Source organism: Parasteatoda tepidariorum, chromosome X2, assembly GCF_043381705.1.
Source record: "Parasteatoda tepidariorum isolate YZ-2023 chromosome X2, CAS_Ptep_4.0, whole genome shotgun sequence".
In the NCBI taxonomy this organism is placed as follows: domain Eukaryota; kingdom Metazoa; phylum Arthropoda; class Arachnida; order Araneae; family Theridiidae; genus Parasteatoda; species Parasteatoda tepidariorum.
In genome coordinates, this window is record NC_092215.1 from 50983857 (window position 1) to 51006849 (window position 22993).

Below are 22993 nucleotides of genomic sequence, written 5' to 3' on the forward strand. Positions count from 1 at the left end.
GAAATGATTCTAATCTAATTGTGTATCTTTGGAAGACAAAATTAACTCTTATAAATGTATTTTAAATTTTTTATTATCTTGATAGCTTTTTTAAATCAAAATTTTCTTTTTATAATAGCTTAATTCAGAATTAAAACTTTTTATACATATTTAGAAGCAGTTTACAATAAAATTATTCGAATTATTTTTACATTAAAAATACGCAAAACATTTAAGATATTTTTTTTTTTCTTCAAAAAATAAGCTATTGTTTTTCTTACAGCAAATATATATTCAACTAATTGTAAATTTCTATAATTAAATTTTTTTAAATTTAATAGGTATTGCTTTATCTTTACATTTTTTAAACATATCTAAAAGCAGTTAAAAACATACTTATTCCAATGATTTTTACATTAAAAATATGCAAAACAAAGGTGTTTTTTCTTTTAAATAAGCTACTGTTTTTCTTCCATCAAATATATATTCAACAAAGTGCTAATTTCAATAATTAATTTTCTTTTATTTAATATGTTTGGTTTTATCTTAATGATTTGAAAAGTTTTAAACATATTTAGAAGCACCTTAAAACATAATTATTTCAATTATTTTTGCATTAAAAATATGCATAACATATAAGGTTTGCTTTTTTTAAAAAAATAAGTTATTGTTTTTCTTACAGCATATATATTATTAGCTAAGTGCTAATTTCTATAATTTAAATTTTTTTATTTTCATGTTATGTTTTATTTATATATTTTGCTTTATTTATAGTTTTCATTTTATATGAATGATTTAAAAGTCACAGCTTGGGGTATTACTTTCTTTATTTAACTTATTACACCAAAAAATGTTATGTAGTGAACCTTGAAACGGTAGCTCATTTACGTGGATATTTATAAATTCCATTTACACAATAACTGTAATGCGAGTAATTGTAAATCATTGAAGAATCCATAAAACGCAGCTTGTTTTGTGTATACCTCGTATATATCTAAAAACAATACCTTTTGTTTTAAAATGTTTCATTACATGAATCTTCCTATTTGTTCAATCATAATATTAGGTAAGCCATTTCTCTTGTATTCAGTATGATATCTATTTAGTGTTGTTGTATTTTTGTATTATATTTGAGACGTTTCATCGGGTTTATACTACGTAGAAGCGGCAAAATCTCTTTGCCGTATTGTTTAGGTTATATACGAAGTGTGTACCATTGTTTTTTTTTATTAAGCGAGAAAAGTAAAGAAATGATTCAATTTATAAGGCAAAATGTAATTAAATAAAATAAAAGACTTATTTTTATTTTTAAGACTGAAGAAAATTTTATGTAATACTTATGTTTACTACTTTTTTATTATTTTAAAGTTAATTAGCCTACTAGGCTTGCGAGTTTCTAGCTGAAAGAAATACAATAACTCACGAGAAATTTTGAAAATATCTCGGGGAAAAAATAATACAATCTACGCTAAGAAAGTCATGAACCTTCAACAAATAATAAAATAAAAGTAATTAAATGAGCTGAAAAAATTGTTTCTTTTTATTTTATTTTATAGCCGTCATTGAACAGTAGACCCAATTTTCGGGTTTACGACTACTAATGTTCGACTCCGTAGCCTTGGAATTTTGAACCCAATCCAGAAGACAAGGGAATTCCTGGATCAAGCATTGGGAGAAATTTGCTTCGTGGAGGAATTTTTTTTTAATGAAACTAACCCGCATTTGCGCTACACGGAGAGGAAGATCACGAGAACCTCCCACGGTTAGCCTGATGGCAAGGGGGCTCTAACCCATGATCCATCTACCACTGAGGATATTTCCCGTTAGCACTGAGGTCGGTGTAAGCGGAATTCGTATCGACCAGCCATCGCCGGGATCGAGCCCCGGTTCACCTCATTGGAAGGCGAACGCTCTATCCCCTGAGCCATCACGGATCTAGTTTCTTTTTAGCGTACGTACTACTAATACCCCTATTCAAATAAACAGAATTTAGGTTCAAAGTATTGTATAGTGTGCAAAAGAAAAAACAGACCACCCTGAATAACTTCTGTCTAATGATCGGAGGACTCAAACCTAATGCTTCGACAGGGTGATCTCAAATATGGTAGTTAATTATTGCAGACGATATTTTAAGTTACGTAATCAGACAGAAAAACATACTTTCTCTGAACAAACCTATCCTTTTTTTCGACCACTTTAGATTACTGATCCCCAAAATTTAGGGAGTAGTCGCAAGCAGGGAATAGTTTGGTCGGGAGAAGTTGTCCTAAGTTTGGAACCCTTAATGTTAATTTTAGTTTTTGTGTATTTCAACAGATCTTGAGAAATTTTTAAGCGAGTTGAGAATTTTTTGCACACAATTATGATATTTAATGTTTGCAGATAATTCCTCGAAAAATAGAACTTTTAGTAAATATTATTTTTTATTATTTTATTTAATTATTGTCGAAAATATTTTGAATAGTAAGAAAGATAATTTTTTACAACATTTTAAAGTATGGAATTTTGAATGGCAAAAAAAAAAAATAATGAGCGAAATTGGTCATACAGTTACTAAAAAATCGCCTTTTGAAAAAGTCGTTTTTTTAATATTCGAATTCACAAATTAATTAGCATATTTGAAGACACCCCTTCGAATAATTTAGATTGAGTCTCAGAACGTGAAGATCAAAACTTTAGATCAAAAGTTCTTATTAAGATCAAAGCTTGGATCCCTTAATATTAATTTTACTTTTTGCACATTTTGTCATATCTCGAGAATTTTTTAAGCGAATTGAAAAGCTTTTGCACACAATTATAAAATTAATTTATCTTGAGTTTGTGCATTCAAAAAGTTTCCCATTTAGCTGTATTATCATATTTAGCTGCTTTATCGTATTTAACTATTTTGAGGATCAACTTTACAAAGTTTTTTGTTGGCCGCCAAAACAATAAATTACGACAAAATAGCATTTCTGAACCTATTTTAACACAATATTTAACAGTAAAAAGTAGAAAATATAAAATTATGGTAATTTAGATAAATAAAGTATCGGTTCTAATGTGGATGAGTTGCTAGTCTATAATAGGGAAACGCTTCGGTGTACGATTATGTTTCAGATCGTGAATTGCTATGCCATTTTCAATTCGATTGATATGCCCCTGGCTTCTTTCTAAATTTGTAACTGTTTTACTAAATCACCCATTGTTAAATACTATTTAAACAAGCGAAATTAGCATCAAATGATAATTTTCAATAAATTTAAAATGCTTTTTTTCGTAAACTTAGTTTCTCTCGTTACTTTCATTAGTAGCATGAGTAAAACATTCACCAAAAGTTGGACTATATTTACAGATTCATTGTTAGATTTTCTTTGCTTTTTTGAAAATTCTTGATCCGAGGATTTTACCTTGACATTGTTTTTCAAAAAGTACTTAAACTATTTTTTAAATCCTAAATTGTGCTATAAAGCATATCTAATATGACGTATTTATTTTTGTTGCTTTTTTTCAGAAGAAAACATGAAATTAAAACCCATTACAGTGCAAGGGAAACGAGAATATTCTCCAAAAACAACAAACTTTACAAGAAAAAATTCGGAACCACTTTTAAATTGCGTCGTTAGATCAGCATTTTCCATAAATATCCTGCACCTAGCATTAAAAGACGAAGAAATTATAAAATTATATCTTTGACCATCAAAACATTTTTAGATTTCCTAAAACTTTTTCAAGGTGCATAAAAACATTCAAAAAATGTCCACCTGGCTCTTATACCGTAGCCGAATCTAAATTAAGCCCAACAGTAAATAAATATATTTTTATCATTTCATCCTTCGTTAAAGCATCAAGAATTCTCTTTTTAGTTTATTTAATTTGTTTTAGCAAAAAGAAAGTCGTTCATAAAATATACGAAAGGCCATTCACTAAAACTAAGTTTTATATAGCATCATGACGTCTTGAGTTAATTTTTTCAAGAAAATTATCTCTCTTCCCCCCAGCTGTTTATCCTTTTCCATCTTTCATTTTCATGACAAGTTTTTGGCTTAACTTATTATTTATACTAATCAGCCTAACTCGTCTTTTATTCGTTAAATGTACACATTCAGCGAAACTTTTGAGTTAAAGTATTCCAATTAAGCAAAAGAACAGGCTTCGTGAGATGGAATTTTAACTAATCTTGTCAGAATTTTAGTCACTTTGGATGAAACTTAATCTTTAAAACTTAAAGTAAAGAAAGATTTTTTTTTTTGAATTTTAACTTCAATACCAAAAGTTTGGCAATTCTCCAGTCAGTAAATGTCATTGGGTTCTTTCATATGATATTTTTGTTCTTCTTTCATGAATAATAATCAGTAAAAGATTTATAAACATAGATAAATAAATATGATTTTTTCATAAATATTTATCGATATGTTGATATAGAATAAGAGCGGCTTAGTTTGAAAACAATAATATTACTAAACCTGGCAGCTACTGTTTACAATTGGTATTATAATTCTGCTGAAATTCAATGAATTTGATCTCAGTGTTTGTACATTTATATCAACATTCTACAACTAAACACAAAAATTAATGTAAAGTTATAAATATATAATTGTTTAAAAAAAAGAATATAAAATCTGCTTAAAAATGTCCTTTATATGAAGCTTAATTTTTAAAGTTGAAATGTTTATGACAGAAACTCTATATATTATGGCAGAGGTCGCCAAAGTGGTCTATATAGACCCTCAGGGGTCTATTTAACGAAAGCGGGGGTCGATCTGAGACAGGGGGGCGAATGGGGGTCGATCCGAATCGGAAGGGTCGATTGTGGGTTTAAAAAAAAACAGTTCTCAATACGCAAATCACACATACCTAATTAAGTATGTAAAATTTGTGAATTTTTTTTATAATTGACTCAATATCAGTTTCTTTATAAAACATAAATTAATAAACGTATATTTATTGGGGTGAAACAAGTATTTACGTACCACCGCGCAGTGGCACGAACTCAGCGCAGTTTATAAGTCATATGCATATGTGCGCTTGTCCAAATGTCACGTGTGACGAGCATTGACGTTACAAATGCAAATATCATACGCAGTTTCAGCTATCTTTGCAAACTGTGTTGAATATTTGCAGTGTCATTATTAAAACTTTTATAGTTTTGGATAATTAGTTATTGTTTCGATAAAACCATTCGTTTGGTTTAGATATCAATTTTAATTATCAATGCACAAAAAAGAAGGTAAGCATTAATAATATGGATTAGTACAGCCCGCGACAAAACTATAGCACACTTTGTATTTTTTTACGAAAATTACAAAATTGACCAATTTTGACGAAAATTAAAATTGACCAATTTTGAACCCAATATAGCGAACCTTGCAAAAAAACACCAGGCCCACCCATCTTATTGATCAAGAAGCAGTAAATCTTTAGTTACTTTACTTATTATATCTACTTATGCATAATTACTTATTATTTAATAATAAGGTATTTAAATTTCAATATTAATATATTTTTCATAAAACTATTGTTACACAATGTACTATTACTTTAATAAATGTTTAAAATCATAAAATAAATGTACAAACACAGTATCTAATAGAGTTTTATTTTAATTAACAGAAAATTACGTTTGTAGGGGTCGATGGAGATTTCGAAAAATTATACAGGGGTCGATGATCAAAAAAGTCTGGCAACCCCTGTATTATGGAATAACAACTTTTCTTATAAACAAGTTGTTATTCCAAAGAATATTGCTATTATAAATTTGCTTTTTAGTATTATTTATTATTGAAATGTAAGAAATACCGAAATACAGCAAAAAAGTATGGTCAAAACTACCAGAATATGGTAATATTTACCGTGTTCCTGATACAATGAGAGAGCCAAAAATTTGGTAATTTTTATCGAAGTGCTTTGGTAATAATTTTTGTAAAATTAACAATAAAATATGGTTTTATGATATGGGACAAAATCTGGTTATTGTGGTAAAACTTGTAGAGCATAGCATAAAACCGTTTTGGTTAGATTAACTTTTCAGTTTTGTATTGTTTAATAAATGTGTGGCAATAAGAACCATAATTTAGAAAACCAGAGTTTCCGGTAAATCGCTATCACATGAATGGAAAAATTACCAAATAAATGGTTTAAATACCGTATATTTTAGTTTTATTATGTTATTTTTTTTAAACCAGAAATATCTTTTCCATACAGTATGGTAATTTTACCAGAATTTTTGTTCTCCGTGTATTGGTAAAAGAAATAACAACTAATAAAACATAAATAAATAAGTAATATATGAGAATTATGATAGTTTCGCAGCCACGTCGCAAAATGAGAATCTTGTCTCACATAGTTTAAACTTCGATTTATTTTTGGAGAAATTAAATAGTTTATATTAAAGGTTTTTAAATGAAGACATTAGGGGAGAAGAAGTTTAAAGAGCGAGAGTAAACGAGTTTAGCGAACGTAAAGTGGTGCCCCCTAGCGTTCGAAATATAGTTTTGTATTTAAAAAAAATCAAATTTCATTATCAATGAAACGAACCGGGTTCGAATCCCAGCGATGGCTGGTCGATACGAATTCCACACCCGGCTCACACCGAGACACAGTGCTGACGTAAAATATCCTTAGTGGTAGACGGTTCATGGGTTAGAGTGCCCTTGTCGTCAGGCTGACCATGGGAGGTTTTCCTTCCTCTCCATGTATCACAAATGCGGGTTAGTTTCATAGAAAGTTCTCCACGAAGGCAAAATTCTCCCAATACTTGATCCAGCAGTTCGCTTGTTCTCTGAATCGGGTTCAAAATTACAAGGCTACAGAGTTGAAGATTAGAGGTCGCAAACCCAATATTGGGTCAGCCGTTCAGCGACGCTTATAAAATAAAATAGTTCAGAAACAAAGGCATAAATGCAGTGTAAAAAAAAATTTGGTTGAAAAGTCTGAACTTTTATCTAATCTCTTCTAAGACAAGTTGTTAATAAATGCAAAGCAATAGGTGAAATAGAATAAATGTGTCACAAAAGCAGATAATATTGTCAAATCGTTTCGCTACTGTTATAAAACACGCGGATTTGGGGTTTTTCACTGAAAAAGATGCTTCATTATAATATTGTAATGATTGCACGTCTGTCTGCGTGATATTATTTATGCTTTCCTCACATTGTTTTGAACATTACACACAGCAAAAAGCTAAACCTTATTTGCTTTGAAAATGGTTAATTTCAAATAAATGAATAAAAAGCTGAGATTTAGGTCTAAAAATAATCATATACCATTTTTCTTTATTAATATTTAATCGGTTTTCACGACAACATTGAAACAATAGTGGCTTTGGCCTTTTTCAGTCATCAGCAAAAAGCATAATTTTTCAATAAACGACATAGTTCATTAAGAGTAAAAAAAAAAATTCTGATTCAGTATGCACTAAACATTTAACCGACTAGAGGCACATATATATTGGCATTCATTCAATTTATTTCTTTTATTTCAAAATAAGTTTAATAAGAAAAAACTGGAAAATAAATCCATACAGGAAAATAAAACTTTCAACAAAAAATGAAAAGAAAATTCCTCGCAATAATTTTCTTTTCGTTTAAAAAAATATTTATTTCGTTGCATCATTTCTTTAAATGAAATTTCTTTGGAAATAAATAAATTAACTTAAACATAGTTACTTCCCCAGTTTCTATAATTGAGAATTAGCTTTTTTTTCAATTACAAAGAAAATATGATGTAAAACGCGCATTAGTTTTATATCCGCCGATAGCAAATTCCAGAGAAAAATAAGCTTCTGTCATTTTTTTACTATCTTGAAATTTGGAATGAAATGTTAATGATCATTTTATTTCCTTATAACATTGCAAAGTAAATGAAAAGATTACTTAGTTGAAAGAACACGTTTTTACTTATTTACTTGATTTCTTTTATTCCTAAATCAAACTTTAGATTTCCTTATGTTTATGTAGTTGACATATAATTGCAATCAGAATTGTTATTAGGATTTCTTTTAATTATATTTTTTAAACATAAAGAGTGGAACGAAAAGTAATTAAAGGATTTTTCGTGTTTACTGATCTTTTCGGATTCTTTTAGGAGGTTAAGAAATAATAATAACTTTTATTGTTTTGAAAGAAATTTGCGGATGTAAATATGAAATTCTTAAACTTTTTTTACTTAATTTTTTTTTCAAAACGAAGGAAATATAAATGAAATAAGGACTGCATAAAACTTCGATTAAATATTAAATACCAAATGAATTTCTGCAAAAATTTCATTAATAACATAACATTAATGTCAAACGAAATAAAATGTATGACATGAAGCATGATCAAAACTTTCTCATTAAAAATTGAGTTAGAGACATTAATATTCTAACTATTATTCAATTTTTATATTTTATCTATTATTTAATTTTTATATTTTAACTAATTTTTTAATTTTGCATGCACTTCAAAATTAATTAATTAAGCAAAATAGTCGACCAGGTGGCCGAGTGGTTAGCTTGTCTGACTGCGGAGCCATTGGCAGCTGGTTCGAATCCTGCTCAGGAAATGGATGCTTCTTTCTCTCCCTGTGTGAATGTGACCCGCGCTATAAACGGGTTTGTGGACGCTGCTCCGCCGCCGTGGCTTCGCCACAGGTGCCCACTGGGTAACGAGAAGACAGTAGCAGTTCTGGCATTTCTGTGGCCAATGGGACAAACCCCAAGTGCCCGCCATTTAAAAAAAAATTNGGATGTTTAAATACATTTCGGGTTTAATGATAATGCAATACATAAAACAATATAACATTTAAATAAGTAATCTAGAATTTAAATTTTTCAAGAAAATAAGTATCATTACCTGCTATTACTCAATAATACAAAATATTTTTAATTAGCTTCTTAAAATTAAGAATTACCATCAAATTAGAAATTCATGATTTTAAATATTTAGCATATAATTTATTTTTATTTAGCTTTGGAGGGATGTTTAAATACATTTCGGGTTTAATGATAATGCAATACATAAAACAATATAACATTTAAATAAGTAATCTAGAATTTAAATTTTTCAAGAAAATAAGTATCATTACCTGCTATTACTCAATAATACAAAATATTTTTAATTAGCTTCTTAAAATTAAGAATTACCATCAAATTAGAAATTCATGATTTTAAATATTTAGCATATAATTTATTTTTATTTAGCTTTGGAGGGATGTTTAAATACATTTCGGGTTTAATGATAATGCAATACATAAAACAATATAACATTTAAATAAGTAATCTAGAATTTAAATTTTTCAAGAAAATAAGTATCATTACCTGCTATTACTCAATAATACAAAATATTTTTAATTAGCTTCTTAAAATTAAGAATTACCATCAAATTAGAAATTCATGATTTTAAATATTTAGCATATAATTTATTTTTATTTAGCTTTGGAGGGATGTTTAAATACATTTCGGGTTTAATGATAATGCAATACATAAAACAATATAACATTTAAATAAGTAATCTAGAATTTAAATTTTTCAAGAAAATAAGTATCATTACCTGCTATTACTCAATAATACAAAATATTTTTAATTAGCTTCTTAAAATTAAGAATTACCATCAAATTAGAAATTCATGATTTTAAATATTTAGCATATAATTTATTTTTATTTAGCTTTGGAGGGATGTTTAAATACATTTCGGGTTTAATGATAATGCAATACATAAAACAATATAACATTTAAATAAGTAATCTAGAATTTAAATTTTTCAAGAAAATAAGTATCATTACCTGCTATTACTCAATAATACAAAATATTTTTAATTAGCTTCTTAAAATTAAGAATTACCATCAAATTAGAAATTCATGATTTTAAATATTTAACATATAATTTATTTTTATTTAGCTATGGAGGGATGTTTAAATACATTTCGAGTTTAATGATAATGCAATACATCAAACAACGTAACATTTAAATAAGTAATCCAGAATTTGAATTTTTCAAGAAAATAAGTACCATTAACTGCTAGAACTTAAGAATACAAAGTAATTTGAATGAGTTTCTTAAAATTAAAATAACCATCACATAAAAAGAAAGGATATTAAGAATAATGTACGAAAAATTAAAAACATTACCGAAATAATAATCATTAAATAAAGCTTAGATGAAATTGCAAATGTCAAACTAATTACATTGTAACTAAGAATCATCAAATGAATCTTTAATTTTAAAATTTTTGGTATAATCAGTAAGAATTCTAGGTTATTAACATTTGCTCTTGTTGCCAATTCTTCCATAGAAATTTCAAAGGGAGAGTTGAATACGAAACGTAAGGGATGTTAAAGATAAACAAATACTAATTGAAATAAAAGTGTGCTATTTTAAATGCAGAAGTTGTCTTTTCTAGATAATTAGGCTTTTCAAATCCTTATACACAGATAATTTAAACAAATGAAATAGGATTGTTATGCACTACTAGGAATTAAAAGTTAACTGCTCCTAGGATTATTTTTAATCCCTTCTAAATTGATGATTCCAATTGAACTTCAGGGTAAAGAAAGTAGTAAGGGAGCTTTTTACTCAAAATATTTTTGGAAAGTTTATTTGGAATGCGACGCATATTTTACTCGTTTTATTTTCTGTAAATTAAACGTATATATTTAAAGACACGATTATGCAGCATTTGAAAGAATTAGTATTCGTTAAAGGTTGAATTAAGTATTTAAAACTAAAAACTAATGGCTAACATGAGGGTGCTTAGTTGTTGCTTTCTATAAGAATTTGATTATTTGGATTACATTAAATTAAAAGTCGGGAGAAATGTCTCAAAATAATAATGTATTTAAAATAAAGTTTTTAATCCTTCAACCATTTACTGCGAACTTTAAAGTAGGATCTTTTTATTTTATCTGAAAAAAAAAAGGTTTTCCCAATGGTATTTATCGTAAGTGAAGGAGTCATTCGGAAATTTCTAAATTTTTTCGATGCCTAATTTCAGTTTACAGGAAAATGCATAGTAATATAATAATCTTTAAGTAAGTTAGAAATGTATTCAAATGCGATTTTGTTTCGACCGATGAAGATAAGCAACAATGAAAATGTGAAAAATAATTGAATTGTAAAATAAGTTTCCTTTTAATCCTTTATGCACGGTAAAAAAATTCGTATCAAATTACGGTAAAACGTACAGTACTCAGTGTATTGGTACTTTTTACCGTAAAATCCATTTTTAACAAAAAATCAATAATTTTTACAGTAATAATTACAGTAAAATTACTGAATCACTCTAAGTAAATAAATATTACTGTAAAAAGTTTTGTTATGGTATAATAGTTTACGGTGAAGATAAGCAACAATGAAAATGTGAAAAATAATTGAATTGTAAAATAAGTTTCCTTTTATTCCTTTATGCACTGTAAAAAAATTCGTATCAAATTACGGTAAAACGTACAGTACTCAGTGTATTGGTACTTTTTACCGCAAAATCCATTTTGAACAAAAAATCTATAATTTTTACAGTAATAATTACAGTAAAATTACAGAATCACTCTAAGTAAATAAATATTTCTGTAAAAAGTTTTATTATAGTATAATAGTTTACGGTAAAAATAGATTTTACGGATGATGCACTCAAAATGTCAGTACGTTATACTGCAATTTGATTAGTAAATTCCTACAGTGTCGAGCAATTTTTTCTAGGTACTGTTGGGATAAAATATTNTATGGTATAATAGTTTATGGTAAAAATGGATTTTACGGATGATGCACTCAAAATGTCAGTACGTTATACTGCAATTTGATTAGTAAATTCCTACAGTGTCGAGCAATTTTTTCTAGGTACTGTTGGGATAAAATATTTTGAATTTATACGAGGAAATTCATTTAGGTGTATTATTTAAAGCTAATTTGATTTTTAAAACTAGTTTTTTTGGAGGGAAATAGGTGGGGATTTTAAAATTTTTTCGGGTTGTATAGAAGTAACCATAAATTTGAACTTCTGTGTAAATAAATAATAGAACTTATAAGTTTTGTGCTTATAATTGCAAACGTACGAACACGTAACGCTGAAAGGGAAAATAGCTTTCAGAGTTGACTCTTTTCTTGACTCCACGTTAACCTTTACTGTTACCCACATTTATGAAAACAAAACCTTTCTGTTTCAATTCAACAGAATAAATGGTTTTTGTGCCATGCTCTTAGGTATCATGATAAAATCACCAAATTTTACAAATTTATCAAATTTTATCCCATATTATAAAACCATATTTCATTGTTAATTTCACCAAAAATCATTCCCACTGTGCTTCGGTTAAAATTTCCTAGGTTTTTGGTGTTCCCATAGAGCCAGAAACACGGTAAGTTTAAATCATGCTCTTTTCTGAGAGTGAGACTGATTTTTTAAGACCTTTTTTATATAAGGGATAAATTTCGGAATATTAATCAATAAAAGTTTTTAGTAACTACCATAACTGAATAATATCATTTTTAAAAACTACCCTCTTTATCTTTTTGGCACCTTTCAATATAAGACAGCGGTTCTAAATACATACTTAATAAGAGAATTAAATTTACATAAAACTTCTTTTGAATTTATTGAAATTACACTCTCAGGAAATTTGCTTCTATTTTGAACCACAATATTATGTACTTTGATTCATAATATCGTAGAAATGTACTGCAACCTTAATAAGGTGTTAGGTTGTTTCAAGTTTTATCATAGAATGAAGCGAATAAATTTAATATGGTACAATTTGCATGATAATATGGTTCAATTTGTCATCAGTTAAAGTTGCAGCGAGTTTGCTCATGCTACTGTAAAAATTTATCCCAAAATTTTTAACATTATACAATTTTAGCTTCGAAATTATAATTTTTAATAAAGGATTTAAATCAAACAATTATTTCCGGTGTTCGCTATATGTTAAATAGGAAATTTCATTCATTATGATTATAAGACTATGTTTTGCATATTATATTGATGCTAATACATAAATAATTCTTAGTACAAATAAATTTTATAATCATGTGTGCTTTACATGCAGAAAAAAATAAAGAGATAATGATTGACTGCTTTATTTATAATTGTTAGGTACGTTTCTAAAGAAACGTACCTAACAATTACGTTCAGGAGAATTAACGTTATACGTTCACGAGAAACGTATAAACTCCTTACCCTAAAGTTAAAACTTTAGGGTAAAGAGTTATTATAAAATTTAATATTTATTTCCCCGATCAATGACATTTTTAATACCTTTAATAATGGTTTATTTTAAAATCGCAAATTTTTTCAAATAAATCTTAAAAATATATACATGAAATAAAAAATAATGCAGTAAGAAACAAAATATAGTAAAAAAAATATATAGAACAAACAGGAAGAAAACTACATTTATTTTCTCGTCTATTTGGGCTTCTTCCAATTTCGAAAAGTGATTGACAACATTTTAGACAAGTAACGTTGTAAACTTTACACTGACCAAAATAAATCTTTTAAAGAATTTGTGTTAAAATATTTTCGCAAACCTTTTTTTTGATTTTGACAATGCTGATGTGAAAACAATTGTATTACAAAAGAATATTAAAAAAATTCTTCCAAAATGGATGATCTCTTATATAACCGTATTTTGTTGCTGTTTTTTTAAATTTCGATCTTCTTAGGATCTTGTTCTTGATTTGTTTTAGGAGAAATAATCAGATAGTGTTTGAAAAAAGGATGGGAATGGTCAAATAATTTGAAAAATACGCAAATGGGAAAAACTTCCAAATCTCAAGAAATGGGAACTCCTATTTCCTTCTTTTTCTTTTCGCAGATTCTGGATTTTTAGAAAAGTGTACTGATTTATACGTTTTTGCCTTTTGGTTCATAGATCTGTATCGACAAAAAATGGGCTTATAAATCTTTTAAAAGATGGAGATGCCTCCAGAAATCCATATTAGATCGAAAAGTCAAAACTATACGTGTTGGACGTCCTAGAAAAATTTTTAGAAAACTTATGTAATGAGTCAAACTCGACTCTTGCCCCCCCCCCTCCTCCTTGAGAGTAGGGTACCTAAAAGAGGGTAGGGCCTAGTTAGTTGTGGTTAAGTTTGGTGACCATAGATGACCATTTGGTGACCATTTTTTAATGAAAAAAGAAGTCTATTTTCAGTTTTTCGATCTATTTTCGATCATTTTTGAAATATCTAAATTTTCAATGATTAGTACTTCATTTTGCAATTTTACCGCAATCTGTAAATCAGAATGCGAAAATCTGTAAAATCAAATGCAAATATTATTTTCTGGAAAGTCAGAATACTCAACAAAAAATGGAGATTTCTATATCAGATTTTAAAGTTATTCTTCTCTCCAATCTCTAGTTAGGAACCATCGAATGTATTTTTTTTTCAAAAATATTTTACAAGTGTATTTTAAATATTTACACGCACTCCATTAAATTTTCATGGAGGGAAAATTTGTCATACTGTGTGGAAATAAGACATTTCTAGTAGGAAAAAAGTCATAATTCTGGTTAATAAAACCAAAATGTACGACATTTAAATAACTTATTCGGTTATTTTTCCTTTCTTATTTCATTATCATTTAACAAACCGGTTCATAACAGTTTTCAAAAAATTCTGGTTTTCAAAATTCTTATTACCACATGGTCTTATTAACACATATTTAATAAAAAATACTGAACAGAAAAGTAAATTTAACGGAATAAATGGTTTTCATGCTATGCTCTAAAGCATCATAATATAACTACCAAATTTTATCACATATTAGAAAAGCATATTCGTCGTTAATTTTACAAAAATCCCTAGGGGCTTCCCGTGGGCTTCGGTAAAAATTTCCGTAGGTCCAGAAAAACTGTAAATTTTACTATATTTTGGTAGTTTTGACCATATTTTTTCTCAGTGCCGATTTAATTTCAAGAGGGTTTGAGCAATATTATCTGATATTACTCAAAGTTTATGAGTTAGCAGCAGCCTAAATACAATGCGAATACGATGCTAAATAATGAAAAGATCAGTAGTTAAATGGAAATGTCATCATTTTAATTTGTTTTAAAATCATTTTTGTTATACTTTGGTCATTATATACATATTTAATGAGAAGATCAGTAGTTCAATGGAAATATCATCACTTTAATTTGTTTGAAAATAATTTCAGTTACTCTTTGGTCATTATATGCATATTTAATGAAAAGATCAGTAGTTCAATGGAAATATCATCATTTTAATTTGCTTGAAAATAATTTTAGTTACACTTTGGTCATTATATGCATATTTAATGAAAAGATCAGTAGTTCAATGGAAATATCATAATTTTTATTTGTTTGAAAATATTTTTAGTTATATTTTGGTCATTATATGCATATTTAATGAAAAGATCAGTAGTTCAATGGAAATATCTTCATTTTTATTTGTTTGAAAATAATTTTAGTTATACTTTGGTCATTATATACACATTTAATGAAAATATTAGTAGTTTAATGGAAATATCTTCATTTTTATTTGTTTGAAAATAATTTTAGTTACACTTTGGTCATTGTATACATATTTAATGAAAAGATCAGTAGTTCAATGGAAATATCTTCATTTTTATTTGTTTTAAAATAATTTTAGTTATACTTTGGTCATTATATACATATTTAATGAAAGGATCAGTAGTTCAATGGAAATATCATCATTTTAATTTGTTTCAAAATAGTTTTAGTTATACATTGGTCATTATATACATATTTTTTTGTTATTCTACTTCATTTTCTATTTAGATAAAATATGTTTGAATTAGTTTTAATATTTAAGTTTCAGCTAATTACAATACGACCTTAATAGAAGCAGAATTTTTCAGAATTTATATTTTTTAATTTCTTATTTTACATTACCATATCGATGCTTCCTTTTATATTGGTTTGAAAAAAACAATTGTTGGTAGATCAATATTTTTAAATTTTCTATTAAAATTTATTTATAAAAATGCACATAAACAGTATTATAATAACGCTTTAAAAATATTAATTTTTTGTCAAGTAATATGCATGTTAATCCTAGTAAAGGCAGGATTATTTTATCTCAAAGTGCAATCTAGTAAAAGAATCTGTATCATTATAATAAATAGTGTATCATGTATATAGCTGCATTATTGGAATAAATAGTGCTTCGAAATTTCGTTGTCGAGATCAATCCCATTGAAGACAGGATTATTTGGATTTATAGGGTAATCTAATTATTTTACCAATTAATATATAATTAACATACATACTGATTGGAGAAATGCTACATTTTTGCCAATTAGTATGTATGTTAATCCCAGTGAGGACAGGATTATTTTAACTTAAAGTGTAATCTAGTAAAAGAATTTGTATCATTAATAAATAGTCTATCATATATTATTTCATGTATTAATAAATAGTCTGAATTATTGGAATGACTAGTGCTTCGAAACTTTTCTGTCGAGATCAATCCCATTGAAGGCAGAATTATTTGGATTTATAGTGTAATCTAATTATTTTACCAATTAATATATAATTAACATACACATTGATTGGTAAAAATATTGCATTTTCGCCAATTAGTATGTATGTTAATCCCAGTACCAACAGGATTATTTTAACTTAAAGTGTAATCCAGTAAAAGAACATGTATCATTAATAAATAGTGTATCATGTATATAGCTGCACTATTGGAATATATAGTGCTTCGAAACATTTTTGTCGAGATCTAGCCCATTGAAGACAGGGTAATTTGGATTTATAGTGTAATCTAGCTCTATAATCTGAAAACGTTACATCTGTACCATTCAAATCTATACAATTTAGCAAATTTATGGTGATATGATTAGATTAAATAACGCTTCAAGAATAAATATTTATAAAAAAAATGCAACATACTAACATTTAAGCTTTATCTTTGAAATAAATTGGGCTTTATGACTTTATAAATTATCATAATTGTCTTATTTTTTTCATATGGAAAGTTCAACAATCAATTTACAGGATAATCGAATCAAAAGCAGTTTAAACTTGAAAAAGAGTTTTGAACGTTTTTGAATATTCTTTTCTTTGCCCTTCATTCTTTACAATTCTCTTCCTTCTTCAAAGCCAAAATTACCTGACTATGCGTTACAACTCATGCAGAGGATCTTTCAATTTAATTTACATAAAATCCGTAAAAGTTCTTAAGTCTCCTGTATACTTAAGAAAAGTGTTTAAGCCAAGTTTGATAAAAAGAAATGTACAACCAATATAATACTCGCAACAAAAATGCTAACACTACACACAATGCAATTTAGTATTTTTTGCTGGTAATCTTAGACTAAATAACATTTTAACGAAAAATAATGTGATCTAATTATGCAGGCTATTAACATTTTAGATTTACCATTGAAATAAATAGGGCTTAAAGACTTTGGGGATAGATGGCATAAAGACTGAGGAAAAGATATCACAATTGTCTTACTTTTTGAATAAGGAAAGTTCAATGATCGATTTCCAAAATAATCCAGTTCAAAAGCTGTACAAATCAGAAAATTTTTTTTGAACTTTTTTTAATATTCTTCTCATTATACTTCATTCTTTACCTTTCTCTTAGATACAGAAGAAAACTTAGTTGTACGTTATAGTTTATACAGAGTATCTTTTAATTCAATTTATTTAGAATCGAAAAAAAACTTTTTAAGTATCTAATATTTTATATTTAAGAAAAAAGTGTATAAGCCAAGTTGAATAAATAGAAATGCACAACTAATACAATAATTCTAAAAATAATATTACTATTAGATAAAATTAATATTAGATATAATTATTACACTTTAGCAAAAAAATGATGTGGTCTAGAAGTGCAGATTATTAAAATTTTAGATTTGTCGTTGAAATAAATAGGACTTAGTGACTTTTTAAGAAATAATTGCTTTACTTTTAGATAAATAGAGTTCAACAATCAATTTCCAGAACAATCCAGTGCGAAAGCTGTACAAATCAGAAATGGAGTTTTGAACATTTTTGAACAGTCTTCTCATTATCGTCCATTCTTTATATTTCCCTTTAATACAAAAATAACCTGGCTATGTGTTACAATTCCTGCAGACTATCTTCCAATCAAATTTACACAGAATCGTAAAAGCTTTTTAAGTCTCCAATATCTTATACTTAAGAAAAAGTGTATAAGCCGAGTTTGATAAAAAGAAATAGATAACCAATACGAATCTCGGTACACTAACACTAACACTACTCACAATGCAATTTGGCAAATGTTGCTGGTAATAGTGGATTAAATTACATTTTAACAAAAAATAATATGATCTAATAATGCAGGCTATGAACATTTTAGATTTGTCGTTGAAATAAATTGGGCTTAAAGACTTTAGAAGATATCATAATTGCCTTACTTTCTACAAAAGGAAAGTTCAACGATCAGTTTCCAGAATAATCCAGTCCAAAAGCTGTACAAATCAGAAATGGAGTTCTGAACGTTTTTGAATATTCTTCTCATTATTCTTCATTCTTTACATTTCTCATTGATACAGAAACAGCCTAGCTATGTGCTACAATTCATGCAGAGTATATTTCAAATCAATTCACATAGAATCGTAAAAACTTTTTAAGTCTCGAATATCTTATCTCTAGGAAAAAATGCATAAGCCTAGTTTGATAAAAAGAACCGTCAGACTATTCAAAAAAAGTTTCTCACGTCAATCGGTGAATAAATGAATTATAGTTTTATTGTCCATTAATACATTAAACCAACAACGTCTGTTTGATTTATTGGATTTCTTTCCATAAAGAGTTACCTTAGTTGACCATTGTTTATTTTAAGAAAACTGATAAGATGTTAAAGAAATATAACCCTTAAGTAGGCTGTTTTGACATTAAACAGGCATAACGACGTCAGTTGAAAATCTATGTACCAAAAAATACAGCCGTATGGACTTTACCTGCTTGAAGCTTGGCGTCACAAACCTAGTCACTTATGGAAAATAACGTTGTTTATACGAGTGGAAAATCTAACCTTCAAGCATTGTTTTTACCACGACTTCAAATTTTCCGCCACTGTAGAATAGTTCGAATCAATATTTTTTATAATTTTGCTAAATTATGAGCATCAAACTCGTGCAGATGCTAAAGATAATTATGGCCTTAATTATGAAGATTTTTATTATTAATAACATAAAAATTCTTTAAATTTATATCATCAACTCCTACCTGGTGAAAATAAGAAAAACCAGCTTGGCTCAGTTGCCATAAGCTACTTTTGAACATGTTTGATTCTTATTTCCAATTTCTAGTTCTTTTACTTGCTTAATTAAAATTTAAATTTTTTTCCTCATAAAAAATACAATAAAATTTTCATAAATTTGAAATCTGAGGAAAATCTTATTATATTTTGAGACTTCACTCCTAGCTGTTCGATAATTATATGAATGAATTAAAGTATGTATATCATATATATATATATATAATATGTATATATATATACAAAACATAAGCGCATATTGAATATTAGTCACCAAAACAACTAAAACATATTCTTTCATCATTAACGGAAACGTAAAAGTCAAGTATTACTTCTAGAACACATATTACAGTTCCGAAAAACGTAATTGTAACGGTTGATAAATAATTGTTCGATTTCGGTTCTAATGATAACTTTTCCAACTGTTATAAATAAGGGGGTGAACAACAAATTGCGATAATAAGCCTTAAACTCTTTTAAATTTAACTTTTTTAGTTTAAATGGGCAAAATTATAATTGATGAATTTGTACGGGCGTACAAAATTTAAGCATACTTTGACAAATATATCCAGAGTAAGTGCATGCTTGATTTTTGGGCACCAATGTAGTGAAATTATGAAGTAACTAATTTTCAAAACAAACTTGGTAAAAGAAATATTATTACTTAAACATGTTACCCGTCATGAAATGCAATATATAAAATGTTAAACATTGCATAGAAACTGGTGTACAAAATTTAAGTATACTTTAACAAATACATCCAGAGTAAGTGCATGCTTGAGTTTTGGACACCAATGTAGTGAAATTATGAAGTAACTAATTTTCGAAACAAGCTTGATAAATGAAGTACTATTACTTTAACATGTTAACCGTCTCAAAATACAATATATAAAATGTTAAATGTTGTATAGAAAATAAAATTATGATGATGGCAAGAGTTATCATTATTAACATTACCCGTACATTATTGTGTCATGTTGGTTTGTATCATTTAAAACTTTTTTATGAAAAACAATGTTGAATTAATAAATAGACACCAATGTAGTGAAATGTTCGACTTGTCATGCTAAAATGCATGACAAGTCGAAAGTAAGTGGACATTTTTCATTCCTTTGTGTTTGGAACCTGAAACATTTCAGATTCTTGCACAGATTTTGCAAATTAGATTGTGCAAATTAAGATAATTTTTTATAATAAAAAATAAGTGATACAACAATTAAACCTCATTTGAAAAAAGATTTGAATTATGAAGAACAGAAATAAGTTGAATTTGTTCAAGAACATAGAAAAATGATTGCTTGGAGCAGAAACCACAAACTGGGTTTACTGTTAGTTATAATCTGTTCTCTCTCTTATGAGTAAAAGTTAAGAAAGAGTACAAAAACATTTTTTTTATTTCCATTTAATTACACGTTATTGATCAAAAACAAGCCTATGCTGGTTTTGTTAAATAAATAAATAAAATACTCAATTTTCCACAAAACAACTTGAAACTTATCGGTGAAGCTTTCATTTTGAGTTTTTTATTTATAAAAATTTAAAACCATCCTTTCAAACTTCACTTCAAATATAAAATACAATAAATGTTTAAAAAAAAAAGAATAATAATGTTTTTACATTTTTCTTGTTTATTTCATCCCCAGTCAAATATCATTAGATAAATTGCAAAAAAAAAAAACAAAAAAAAAAAAAAAACTGGTGAGTTTAAATCAGCCCTTTTGAAGACTTTTTAATTGGGCCCAGGAGAATTTCAGAAATATTTAAAGAACTTCACATTTTCTTAAGCCGTATTAGCTGTTTCAAAAACTTAAAAATCAATTTGGATAAAAAAGTTAGAAACTTCAACGAAAAGGAGTGTCAGCATAAAATATATTTTTAATAACATCAATGCTTTAAAATTGGTGCTTAAATATAAAGGAAGAGTTTTTAAATTTAATCAACAAGCTTTGTGTTGCGTCACAATAATACATAATTTTATAATCCCAGTGACAGATTTTTTAAAATTGACTATAAACAGTATTAATGGATAATGACTCAAGGTTCGAATTGTGTTTGAAGGGTTCGAAGAGCACAATTATGAATTCCAATTGATGTCCTGGCCACCTCACTCTCCGGATCTTAATCTGATTGAGGAGGGATTTTTTTTCTCATAGAGCAGGATTCGAAGATTTAGGAGGCTATGGAAAGGGAGCTCAGAAAACAAATACCACCCTGTCGGAATATTCGTGTCCGTTGCTTAGACATTTAATACAACATGTCTCCAATTACCTACAGCAGACATGTAGCATGTATGCCAAGTCGAGCTGCAGCTATTTTGAAGGTTTAAAGTGGCGCAACTAGTTATTATCTCTTTAGTGCATATAGTACTTTGCAAAAATAACCTGTAACTTTCATAACTGTGAGTTGTCTATTGATATTTTTCCTAAAATTTGAAAAGGGCTTGAGTTTTATTTTCGAAAGAATGTGTTTTTCTCAGATGTTTCTAAGGCCCATATTCATAGATTTCTATTTTAAAAATGCTTTAGGGATATTTATAGTCTATACAAGCTACATAATTGAGATAATATCGTTAGCTCTCAAGTCATATTTTGAACCCCAATTCAGAAGACAAAGAAACTCCTAAAGTACTATCTTGTTTTGGTGAATTGAACTGAAAACTCCTTACTTGAGTAGAGTAATCCAAAACCCTTTCATGATTAGTTAATCGACTATGGTACTTTAATTACCAGAGATAGTTTACAGAGAGCATTTTACAACCAGAAATATTTTATGCCAGCAGTATGGTCGTTGCTGGCAGTTGCAAATCAACTGGAACTCACCGAGATTCAAAATTGTTCCTTCCGCAAGATAATCTTTAGATAACGATATCCAAGATCTCGAAATCGAGAGCTATTCTCGCCCCAAGAACGGTACTTTAATTACCAGAGATAGTTTAAAGACAGCCGCTTACAACCAGAAATATTTTATGCCAGCAGTATGGTCGTTGCTGGCAGTTGCAAATTAACTAGAACTCACCGAGATTCAAAATTGATCCTTCCGCAAGATAATCTTTATATAACGATATCCAAGATCTCGACATCGCGAGATATTCGCACCCAAAGAAAGTTTTAAATTAATTGATAAATATCTAAATGAGAATTACATCTTAAATTTCGAGGTGCTATTTTTCACATATTACATATCCAGATTAGAAAAAAAAAATTTTTTTCAAACCCATGAAAAAAATAAATAGAAATAAAATCGATAAAATGATTTCAAAAGTACATTTATATCTAAAGATATAACTACTGACCCCATCATCCATTCAAATCAGTCTCTTAAATGAGGCAAACAAACCCGAAATTATTCAACCTAGAGCACCGCTTTTAAAGTTAATATTCGACGAAGTTTCATTCAACTGATTGAAGAGGTAAATCCGAATAAAACGACTATAGAACGAATCAAGACATTGAGAAGATTCCTTTTATGCCCTTGAAGATTTCATAGATGTTTATGTAAGGCAGATAGAGAAGTTCGGTACACGCAAACAGACGGACATGCTTCACTAAATGTCATACTGTCATCATTTTCGGATTAGTTTTCACAGATAAAACGTCACACTAGTTGTTGAGGTAAGTATGATTGCTCTGTGAGTGACACACTACACGTCTATCTGTGACAAAGATGGCAATATCCTAAGCAGACGTTTAAATTATTCAAACGTGATAAAGTTTTCACGGCTTACGTGCTTCGCAAATTATTGGAATCGTGTTTTCTGAGGAAGATGTCTACTGAGTTAGCTTACAATTTTTTTGTCTTATTATTTCGAGAATAAATTTTTTTTGGCTCTCTGTTTATATGTCAGAG

General features: G+C 27.9%; 1 protein-coding gene across 2 annotated transcripts in view; it reads right to left on the reverse strand.

Moving 5' to 3' along the window:
• Positions 1 to 22993, reverse strand: part of LOC107443799 (uncharacterized) — a 406219-nt gene that overhangs the window by 125148 nt on the left and 258078 nt on the right. The gene's annotated exons all lie outside the window — the stretch shown is intronic.